This window comes from Notechis scutatus, chromosome 3, assembly GCF_049901735.1.
Source record: "Notechis scutatus isolate UNSWTSFEM ecotype Mainland chromosome 3, rNotScu1.2, whole genome shotgun sequence".
NCBI lineage: Eukaryota > Metazoa > Chordata > Lepidosauria > Squamata > Elapidae > Notechis > Notechis scutatus.
Genome location: NC_142011.1, coordinates 102,034,295 through 102,047,048, shown reverse-complemented (window position 1 = coordinate 102,047,048; position 12,754 = coordinate 102,034,295).

The following is a 12,754-nucleotide window of genomic DNA, read 5'->3' as shown; positions in this document are numbered from 1 at the left end:
TTAATAATAGGAACACATGGCCATGTGCTACATTTGTCTCAGTAAGTCACAAATTGGCAGGCCTATTTTATCTTCTTTTTAATGCTAAGTCATGAAGACAATGGAACCATTTCCTCCGTTCCAAATATCTTGCTAATTTGTTTCCATTAACTAAAATAAAGAAATCCTTATTTCAATTACCCAGTTAGATTTTGGCCTTTAAACTTCATTTTAAGCATTTGGTATTCTCATTTGCAGCTAGGCCAGTTAGTAATTTTAGGGAAGACCTTAACGTTTATTTATAACGTCTAAGATAGATAGATAGATAGATAGAGAGAGAGAGAGAGAGAGAGAGAGAGAGAGAGAGAGAGAGAGAGAGAACACTAGGAATACTTCCATTAGATAATTGAAAATTGCAGATCAGAAATATTTTAATATTTACAATTATTTGGAAAGTAAAACAAAGCCAAACTGTACAAAACAAACACCCAACCACAACATTTACATTGTTTAAACTTTAGAATGGTAAGCCTTCATATATGCAATACCCATTTTTCTAAGAAATAAATGCATAAACTATTCCAAAGTTGAGAGATGCTCAGAGTAGCAGCAAAGGCATCCACATAGGTGTGATGATTATCTAGGAATGAAGAGACCTAATTTTAAATCAGGCTTCAGTAATGGAAACCCACTGACTGACCTTTGGATTGGTCACTCTTTTTAGCCTAGCCTACAGCATGGGATGGTTGCTGTAGGGATAAAATGGAAATGCTCCTTAGAAACCCACCTTGAGCTCCTAGAAAAAGCCTGTGATACAAATCTAGCCATTCATCGTTATAAAAATAAGTGAACATGGCATCTTTAATTAGAGTTACGCAGAGGCAAATATGTAACACCCACTCTCAGTTAAGAACCGTGTACCTATTGGGCTGGTCATTGTGTTTCAGAAATGATGGATCTGCAATGGTTTTGTTCATTATCAAAAGCAGCATCTGTTTGCTTCAAAAACTCCCATCCCTTACTCTAATAGGGATCAGAGGAACACATTAGCAACCAGGACCTTTAGACAGCTGACGTAGTTTGTTCCTTGAGAGATGTGCCTTAGATGAAAGGTAGCAAGAGAAGAGTTTTTAAATTTTCTCTTCCATCGAAAATGGTTAGGGTCTACATTTGAGCAAGGAATGCTTGGTGACTACATCAAGACAGATTAAATAAAAGCTTCCCTACATTTTGAATAAATGGTACAACTAGAGATGGTGGAATATTAATTATGTGAATGCGATTATGTTTTCTACTCATGCAAATAACAACCACAGGACCTCTGGGACAAAAAAAATCCAATCCTTTCCTGGTGTCATCCAGACAAAAAACCTTCTCTTTCAAACTGGTTTGTGCATTTGTCTCTCTGAAGCTGTTGTACATTTTACAAATTTCCAATCGCATAAATGGACACTTCCCTTAAAATGCAAACAGAATAGGACCCAGGAAGATTATGTATCATTAGGCTGTTCAGCCAGCCCTGCCGATGCTGTTTACATAACAGGAAATGATGCATATTAATTGCCTTCACATAATTAACCCAATTTCAAGCTTTACTCTGAGACACTCTTCACAGGAGTCCTATGTTAGTGAAAATATATTTAATGAGGAAATTGACCTCTGGGGGGCACATCCTAAAGTACAGGTAGTCCTTGACTTACAATAGTTCATTTATTGACCGTTCAAAATTACAACGGCATTGAAAAAAGTAACTTATTATTGTTTTCACACTGTGATGACCCAGAGTGGAATACAAAATAAACACAGTCACAAAAACAGATGAAGCCCCTTTTAGTCCTTCACTTTGCTGCAAAGCTCCAAATATCCTTGACTGGAGACAAAAAAACTCCCCTACAAGCAGTTACAAAAAGGAGGAAATGCCGTTTAAATTAAAAATGCCTATAAATTAGAAAGAGTAAAAATAATTCAAACCACACTGAAGCAATTAAGGGAACCAGCCAAGATAAGGGCTTGAAGACGTCCACATATATTGGGACACACACTGGGAAGGACGCCAAACTCAGAGAGGAACGACAGACTAGAGATAATTCCACGCTTTGTTTCCAGCACTGGCCCATACCCATGTCTGTCCTTTTGACCAGTTCTCACAGCTGCAGCCCATGAAGGGGATCAAGGCCCTTTCCTCCCTCGTAAACCATGTCATTCACATCTCTCCCTTATCCTCTCCTCCCTGCGTGCCCTAGTGGAGAGGGGATGGGCTTGGGTCTTCCTCTGACTGCCCAGCCAGCCTCTGCCCTTCCCCAGCCTCCTCCACAACCTCTGGAGCCACACTTCCACTCCCTGTTGGCTGTTCCTCCTCTCCCTCGGAGTCAGTCTCCAACAGGGGCATGACACACACTTACAACTGTTGCACCATTCCCCATGGTGATGTCAAGTAGTCAAAATTCAGACACTTGGCAATTGGTTCATATTTATGATGGTTGTAGTGTCCTGGGGTCATGTGACTCCCTTTTGCAACCTTCTGACAAGCTAAGTCAATGAGGAAGCCAGATTTACTCAACAACCATGCAGTGATTTACTTAACACCTGCAGTGATTCACTTAACAACTGTGATGAGAAGAGTCATAAAATGGGGCAAAACTCATTTAGCAAATGTCTCACTTAGCAACAGAAATTTTGGGCTCAATTGTTGTCGTAAGTCAAGGATTACCTGTATGTGTCCTTGAATATCAGGGGGGAGAACCGAAAACCTTCCTAACATTATTGAGATTCCAATGGTGAGGGACACTGTATTTCAAAGTCAGGTGACCTACAGTTTTCCTAGAGAAGACAATTAGATCCCATGTCTAAAAGTCAAAACCTGGAAAAAAGAGAGAATTCGTATTGGGACTGCATTAATGCATCCCCAGACTTCAAGAACCTGCATAAGCTGGTCTCCCACTTCTGATTCTTTTGACATAAAGAATACTTAACTGAAACCATACTTGTACAGGAAGAGCATTGATATATACAGAATATGCCTTACTGTATAGCAGACACCTGGGAGACACCTGAGGGATGGGACTGAGGGAGGCAGGGCCGAGGCGCCCTGAACTTTGTTTGCTGGCAGACGTTTTATTACCCGACTAGGTAACATCAGATGTTACCTAGTCAGGTAATGAAACGTCTGCAAGCAAACCACCAAACTCGGATTCTCCCCCCCGGTCCTTGAAAAAGTGTTTGTGCTTGAAACTGGTCCCTGGTACAAAAAGGTTGGGGACCACTGGTATAGCATACATTTCTTCTTTCCTCATATAGCTCTTTAGTAGCCAGCAGGGTCTGGTTCACTTTTTCTGCCAAAACAATTTCCAAGAGGAAGATGAAATGAACTCTGTGGATAAGCACCATTTAGCTGTTCTTAAGGGCATTATTACAAAACCTAAGATTAATTTAACCATTCAAGATCACTTCTGCACAAAACAAAGCACGACTACATATCTGGCCTTTAAGATCGTTTTGCTGTTATTTCATAGAGATTTAGTGAAGATTTCCACTATGAACGATGTATTTGTAATTAAAATCTTTTCCAACATCCTGATTAATATGTTTTTTTCCCAAAAACAAAAAAAAAATTGTTTTACAAGGACATGTGCATGATTGTATGCCTTTAAGTAAAGGGGTAAAGAGGCGGTTGGAAAATATAATAATAATTCATTATTTTCATATAATCATGCCATTACTAGTAATGTCTGGATGCGATTCCTGGAGCTATGGACAGAATGAATAAACTGCCACAATATATTTAGCAAATGCTAATGTGCAAGATAGGCTGCGACAAAAACAGGTCAGGCAATATATCTCCCCTGGGGGCCTATGGCTGGATAACAGATAATTTATAAGAATGAAAGAGGGCTTCTTTCTCTCCTCGTTTTAAAACCAAACAGTACATTGCTAGTTTATTTTTAATTTCCAACTTTGGATGCAAATACACTCATATTCTCAACAAGCCACTTTCTGTGCCTTTTGCCAGTCCTCACTGGCAGGGTTAGCCCTGCCTGGTTTTTTGTCTCCTGTTCTCCATCTCCAGGTGGTTCGTTTATTTGAAAAGGGAGGCAGCCCTATTTGCGAAGCCTGGGTGATGGCCAGAGGCAACTCTGCAACCCAGATGTCCCTTTGCTGCCTATGATTCCAGTCAAGGCTGGTTCACCATTTAAACAGTCAGATGTGTCTCATCGCTATTCTACCATGCTCTGTAGGGATGGAATTGGAACTACTGCCTTTCAGAGAACAATGTAATACCTCTTCTGAAAGCAGCAGCTAAGGAATCATGTATGTATGTATGTGTGTATGTATGTGTATATGTATGTATGTATGTGTATGTGTGTGTGTGTGTGTGTGTGTATAAAATATATATATATTTATATATATATAAAGCCTGACTCACAGACGAAAACAATACAGAAGCCTGACGATGGCAGATGAGATTCTGCCGAAACGTCGCTACAACTTTAAAAGCACAACTATAATGACGTGGGAAAATACCCGAACAAAGCTGAATACCATACATACATACATACATACATACATACATACATACATATACCAACTACCCAAGGATGCATAAGGAAGGAAACATTTCTCTTAGTTGTTTCCGCTACCATTTGGCTCATTAGTTATATTTGTCTGGCACACTGAATCATTGATTAGACAATGGATTTTAGCTTGTATGGTGAGTTTATGGTTCAATGTGTCATGCAAGCTTTAGAAAATCAGGTTAATTAGTAAAGCATGCATGGTTTAATTGGTTATGGATAAATATGGCAATATTTTCTTCCACTCCTTTATTTAGGAATCATTAACGAACTGGGTCTCATAGGGATGGATATCATGCTGTATATAGACAGCTTGCATTTACTTATTTATTTAACTACCAGTCCTGGATTAATTACTAGCTTGCTTCCTACAGGGCTTCTAGATTTTTTTTAAAAGAACTGCAATAGCCTTATTCTTTTCTCTAGCTTCTTTAATAGTAATATATTTATTTATTTATATTTCATATTTCTAAACCACTCATCTCCCTCAAAAGGGGGCTCTGGGTGGTGTACAATATAATGTAGAATGGAACCGAACCAAAATGAATAGAACAGAACACTTTATTGGCCAAGTGTGATTCGACATATAAAGAATTTGTCTTCGATGAATAACCTCACAGTGTACATATAAACAGCAAACAATAGATCATAGGTCATAATCATAGTTACAATAATTAATTGTAAATTACAAACAACAATAGATAAATCATAAAAAACCAATAGGAGTAGTAGGAAAGGTGAGAAGATGAGAAAAGTTGAGAAATAAGACAGTGTTGTAGGAATTCAGCAGAGTGATGGCATGGGGGAAAAACTCTCTTTATTTATTTATTTTATTTATTTATTTTATTTATTTATTTGATTTGCCAATTGTTTACAAGATAATAAGTATAAGTGTATACATAGTTGTGAATACATGAAATGGGTACATATAAGAAAAATAAAAGAAGAATAAGAGAAACAATAGGACAGGGACGGTAGGCACGTTGGTGCGCTTATGCACGCCCCTTATGTCTGGTTGTTTTGGCATGCAATGCTTTATAGCAGCATCTTGAGGGGAGAAGTAGAAATATATTATGAACAGGATGTGAGGGGACTATAGATATTTTCTCAGCCCTCTTTCTGGTTTGTGCACTATACAGATCCTCAATGGAAGGCAGGCTGGTTGCGACTGTAACCAATAAATAAAACAATACATAAAAATTCACATTAAAATTAAAAATTAAATTAGGTTTAAAAATTAGGGTTAATAATTAAACATCAAAATGTGGGGGGAAAGCACAAGATGGCCGCATACACCATGTTGCTTCTTTTCTGTTTAATATAGCAATAGCACTTAGATTTACTGTATATATTGCTTCATAGTGATTTACAGCCCTGTTTAAGCAGTTTCAGAGTCAGCATATCGCCCCAACAATCGGGTCCTCATTTTACCAACCTTGGAAGGATGGAAGGCTGAGTCAACCTTGAGCTGGTCAGGATCGAACTGCTTGCTACGGGCAAAGTTAGCCTGCAATACTGTATTCTAATCACTGCACCAGCACAGCTACCAGTCAGTAAATGCTTCTTGAAATAGTAAATGAGATAGTGTACAATTAAGTACATCCATACGGGAACAAATTTACAGTAAATTTAATCAGAAACTTTAATGTTCTAGCTAATGATTTTTATTGTCTTCAGAGACTTAAGAAATCAGTAGTTGTACTGACCACAAGAAGTGTGTGTGGGGGGTCTCAAATCCATCTTAATATGTTTGTTAGGAGAACTGACATTCAGAGAGTCCGATATATTTTAAATCCCAGGAATTCTTATCAGGTTTATGTAATATGTGCCTGTATTGCTATTTGGTCTTAGAACAACCAGTGTTATGTGAAGTGCAAACAAAAACAGTAAGTAAAAGAAATTAGAGACAAGAGAGAAAGAAAAAGAAACATCACTGGATCTAGTTTATACCCATCCCATTCTTTATATACTATCATGCCTTCACTGCCTTGCAAACCATCCCTCTATGCACTGTTTATGCATAAATTCATTTCGTTTGTTCCTCAGTTCACTCCTCTCTTTCTAGAAGATATTATTAATTCCATTTAGTCCCAACTTTTTCTGACGTCACCTTCTTTTCAGCCCATTTACTCTTCCTTTATATGTTTGTTTCACAATACAATTTTATTTATTATTTTATTTCTTCATTAAATTTATATTGCCAGCCAACTCACATAGGTGGCATACAACTTTTAAAATATACAGTTAAAAGGTTGCAACTTAACCCTCCACTTCTCAAAGTAAATTTTAATACACCTATTTAACAAATTACTTGTTTCTTCTTTTAATTGATCCATCCTGTTTATATTCAGTTCACATTCATTCATCACTCATCCATTCTTCTGATTTAGCCACATATATTTCCTAAGAAACTTATTTCCACTGCATTCAACTTTTTATTTCTCCTGATGCATCAAATTTTCACTTCCATTTAATACAATGGACAGAAACATACCTTTATACATAGCAATTTTCTATTCTGCCTTTATTATTTTTAAAAATAGCTCAAGGAGGCAAACATATCTAATACTTCTTCCCCGTCCTATTTTCCCACAACAGACCTGGGAGATGAGTATAACTGAGAGAGAGTGACCGAACCAGCGGCATTAAGCTCAAGGCCTACAGAATGGATCCTGCCCACGGGGTGCTTAATTCTGGCCCACGGGGCAACCATGGAAACAGTGAAAGATGGCCTGCAGTGCCTCTGCCAGTGAAAATGGAGCATGGCCCTCCCAGGCCCCAAGTTTGGTCTGGATGGCGTCCTGCAGCCCTCTGCCAGCGAAAACGGAGCCTGGGGACAGGAAAGGAGAAAGAGAAAGATAAAGAAAAAGAAGGGAAGATGGGAAGAGAGCAAAGAAGGAAAAAGAAGAAAAGAGTGGAAAGAAGAAGAAGGGAGAAAAAAGAAGAAAAGGAAGGGAAGGAGGGAGGGAGGGAGGTCCTGCCTTAGCACTTGGCCACCAGCAGATGGCAAGGCTCCTCTGGAGGACAAGGGTTTGACGCTCTCCCTGGTCTCGCCTTCCTCCACTGGAGACAATGGATCCCCCCAGCCCACCTGGGCCACCACAGGTGCCTCCAACACAAGTGATGTCAAGCTGGCCATGCCCACCCGGGCCACATCTACCTGGCCCTCCGAGGTCAAACACAACCCTGATGCAGCTCTCAATGAAATTGAGTTTGACATCCCTGGAGTGAACCAAAGTCACTTAGCTGGCTTTCATGTCTAGGGCAGGAATATAGTACCTGGTTCCTAGCCTGGTGCCTTAACCACTGGACCAAGCTGGCTCTCATTTGACCTTCTTTTAACTAATATTCCTAACTCATAATAGAATATATAGTACCTAGTATCTTGCTTTCAGCATTTGCATGTCTTAACATTTCTCTATCAATTTTTCCATCTTCAGTAAACATTCTACCAAGATAGAAAAGAATAATCTCTTCTACTTTTTTACCACTTATATTTTAATTTGGAACTATTCTTTCTATTTTCACTGTCAAATACAGTGAAAATACTACCTTGGTATTTTTATGTCAAAGGTCAATACACTCTCTGCATGTGTTTCTGAGAATGGGAATCTAATCTGAGCAAGAGTTATAGAAGTAGGTTTTATAACAATAATAAAAATAAGGTGTTACTTTTTTCAGGAAAAACATTATAGGACTAGACAAAGCCTGGCATTTAGCTAGCCACATCTTTTCAGGAGCAGAATCTAAAAGCATTTATTTTGTGCATGTGTGCTTGGAAAGAACGGCAGAAGGAAGTAAATTCAAATTAGAAGACAGTGATAGGCAAAGGAAAGACATAGAGTAATGACTTAGCTTTGCCTTTCACCCTAAAGCCCTCATAGTCAGTAATGAACGGTCACTGCTAGATTTGATACATTAATTTGCAGATCCATACTCTTTGTTGTGTCATACAAACTTACAATTCTTATAAATCCTTCGGCCTTTCAGCTAGCAACACGGCAACATCTGCATGCAAATGTCTCCAATCTCTAACACCATCACAAAGCATTCCTTATACATTTATCCATAAAAAGCTCACACCTCTTTGCCTGACTCTGTGCTCAGTATTAAACCATTTGCTATATGTTCCATTTATTCTCATGCCTTCTTACATTGTATACTTTTGCTACATTTAGCAACCTGCCTTCAACTCCATCGAGGCAACAAATGTTCCATCTTTCAAGCCAATTGATTTATCATTAGTTTTTTCTAAATAAACCTACGTACAATAATGTTTTTCTCATGTTCATATACTGTATTTCTTAGTGACCTGCTAAAGAGCAAAGGACAACAATACGTTAACATTTCTTAGGTTAGCTATAATTTGTCCCAGCTTTTTTACACTCTTCAACAATCACACTTCAACATATTATAACTCCCCGAAATTCCCTAACCTGAACCTGTGTCTCCCTAGTCTTAGGCAAATGTCTTAACTAATATACCATGCAGATTATCTGTTTATTCTGCTAGAACAGGGGTGTTGAACTCGTGGCCCACGGGCCAGATGCATCATGTGTTGGCCCTGCTCCCTCCTGGTTTAGTGAAGGAGAAAATGTTCCCAACACGTCACATGATGCTGCCGTGACGCGAGTTTGACACCCCTGTGCTAGAGACTTCTTGTTTAGCCTTTTTCACCTGCTTCCAAAACCTTTAAAAAAATGTTCATCAAAAGTGATTTAGCGTTTTCTTTGCTTCTTTTATCCTCTCTAGGTTCTTTGGCATAGGTCTCAAACTTGCCGCATCACATTGATGTCACGTGACATATCACAATGTTTTTTGTCTTCACGGAGCTGGGGTAGGTGTGGCCTGCGCATGACGCATCTGGCCCAAGGGCCGCCAGTTTGACACCTGTTCTATGGCAACATTTTTCTGAATTGTTTTTTTCCTCTAAAAATATTCTTCAACATTTTATCTTCATTTTTTAATTATTAATTCTCTTATACACATTTTTTATCTCCACATTTTTTCCTCACTTTATCATTCCAAACATATTTGCCATTAACATAACCACACACTCTTTTGTGGAGTTTATACTATAACATTTTAGCTTTGTTCCAGAGGGCTTCTACATCCTCTTTCCTTGTTGTCACTCAATTCTGTTGGGAAATTAATCTTTTATACAGGACTTGTTTCTTTTCCTACAACTTTCTTGTAGTTGTTCTAGTTTACCACTAGGTTTTTTTACTTTTTTATTTCTCTATTTTTCTCCAAGATCCACTTCTGACACTATTTAACAATGGTCTGTCTTATATTCAGAACATCACCTTGATAAATGAACCTTGTATCTTTCATTAATTCTTTTTTTCATCATAAAGAATAAACACAATCATTCCTTTGCCATGTGTATGCATAGACTTATACTTAAAACCACACAGGAAAAACACGTATTTCTTCCTAAGCAGATTCAATTTTTGATCAGGCAAATTAAATGTCACAGAAAAAATGTGAATGTTATTTAAGCCTACACCAGATTACTCTTCATTTCCTGTAGCACATAGACATGTAGGTAAGTGCTTAGCAGTAAGTATTTACTTATTTCTTTTTCTCAGGAAATGTTGAGAAAGTTCTTTGTGCAGCCTGACACCATCTCTGCACCAAGTAGATTCTAATGTGCACTAGTGATTATTATAGGCCTACCCGGAGTGACAGATTAATCTGATGAAGGCACAGTTTAAATAAGCAACCACATTTTGTTCTGCCTCCTACTTTACTGGACTTTTAATCATTATGTCTGTGGAAGAGTTCTTGCCCATTATTTTGTAAGCTTTTATGTGACTTAATAAAGTAATTATCTTAATATAGGTGTAGTTTTAAGAAATCATTCTGGTAATTTGACAAACATTTCCTCCTTTAGAAGAAAAACAATTAGTTGGCTTGATTCACACATCTTGAACTACAATGTGGCTCATTTGGCTTCATCATTTTTGTTTATTCAACAAAACAAACAATGTGCACCATGACTGGACTCACAAAATAGTCAACAATACGCCATGGCTAATATACTCTAATGATCGTTATCACTCAGTATAATGCATGAAACTAAAGAAAATGTGTTATGGCTTAAGATGGTAAGTGAACACATTTATCAAAGCAATATCCAAAGAAAGAAAATAAGTATTTCGAAGTTTGGAGACAGACATGATTCACTGTGAGAGAATAAACGATATAAATAAAAAACATTAAATTGTGTGCTTTATGTCCTTTTCAGCAATAGCCAACCCCGTCATTAACTCACATTTATTGCTATCCATAGAGAAATTAATAGAAATCTCAGAAATAATTATTGATATTTCTTGGAGACAACTATTGGCTCAGTGAAGTTTGAAATAACAATAAAAAGTATTAAGGAGTAAATCCAAGATACTTCAAAGAACTACCAAACTGATAGTCACAGAGGATTTGGATACCTAGAATGGTGTACGTCTCAACCTTGCCAACTATAAGATGCATGGATTTCAAGTCCCAGAATTTCCCAGCCAGCATGTTGGCTGCAAAATTCTGGGAGCTGAAGTCTACATATTGTAGAGTTTCCCAAGGTTAAGAAACACCGATTCCTAGACTAATACAAATCCTCCTCCCCTTTCCCTTTTAAACCCATTAGTTGACTAAGGATGATATGCGTTGAAATCTTTCTTGCCAAGCTGTCAACTGAACATTTTCGTTTCCTTTCGGATTCCATGTAACATGTTCCCACACTTCTGAAGAAAAAAGCAGGTAGATCAGAGATGGTATTCAGCAGGTTCTGACCAGTTCTGGAGAACCAGTAGTGGCAATTTTGAGTAGTTTGGAGAACCGGTAGCAGAAATTTTGAGTAGTTCGTAATACCACCTGATTGGCCCCACCCCCACCTATTCTCTGCCTCCCAAGTCCCACCTGATCTGCTGGGTCTTCTTTTGTTGCCCTGCACAAGAGAAGGAGCTGGAAAGCAGGTTAGTGGGGTGGGGAGAGAATGGGATTTTGCAATATCCTTCCCCTGGAGTGAGGTAGAAATGGAGATTTTGCAGTATCCTTCCCCTTCCACACCCACCAGGCCATACCACACCCACCAGGCCACGCCCACAGAACCGGTAGTAAAAAAATTTGAATCCCACCACTGAGGTAGATGCAGATGAAACTTCAGCAGCGAGGGCTTTGTAGTACATCACCATTACCCAATCAAGTGCTTTAAAATGAGGTGTGGGAAAAACTGTTTCTCCTTGATTGTAAACTGGGAGTGGTGGCAGGGAACTAAGTGATCAGAAGCATGGGAAAGGAGATGGCAATGAGCGAAGAGAGGAAAAGTGGGGAAACATTGGCAAAATACTTAGGAGAATAGTACTTGAACAGACTAAGGCATTTCTTGGAGAGGGGGAGAGGGAGTCTGGGGAAAAATGACAAGGATCCCCTCAAACTGTATATTAATCTTATATATTACTATTTTATTTCTGATCACTCAGTTGAGAATGTAAAAATAATCTGTGGCATCATGCTAAGGCCCACCTGAGTTCACTGCTTTAGATGGTGGTTCTGGAATGGTTGTAAGCAGGAAATGGAGGTACAATCCTTTCCTGTTGCTCTTCCCACCAAGTGGAGACATAATAGCTACAACTGGAAGTAGCACAACCTTTTCAAAACTAAAAGCATATGCTAAAGACCAATCCAATTCTTTATCTATTACAGGTAGATAAAGACTTTCTCAACTTCATTATATAGAGGAAAAATATGATTTGCTTAAATTTATCGTGAAGAGATTAATTAAATGCTTCTGTGATGGACATATTATGCTTGAATATAAGATGCTTATTTCTATTTATATCATACTAAGCAAAGGAATTTTCTAACTTAACTTTCTGAAGTTAAATCCAGCTTATCCTGTACTTCTAACATTTTCATTATATTCCTTCATGAAATATGAAATATACCTATGTCCTTTTTTAAAATTCTGTTATGATTTTGCTCTGAATTATTATTCAACAAAATCCAGCCCTTCCTAATTCAGAGGAAAGCAAGTGTTAGCTTTTGCTTGTTTAGTAATTTGACTATTTTTAGTCAATGAAGCAACATTTCAAGATATCTAGACATTAATAATTTCCCTTCCTACTCAGGAATCTATTTTAAATAAATCTCTTTGTTTTGTAGAAACTTTTTTTTTTCAAATACAGTACAATTTTAATATCACATTT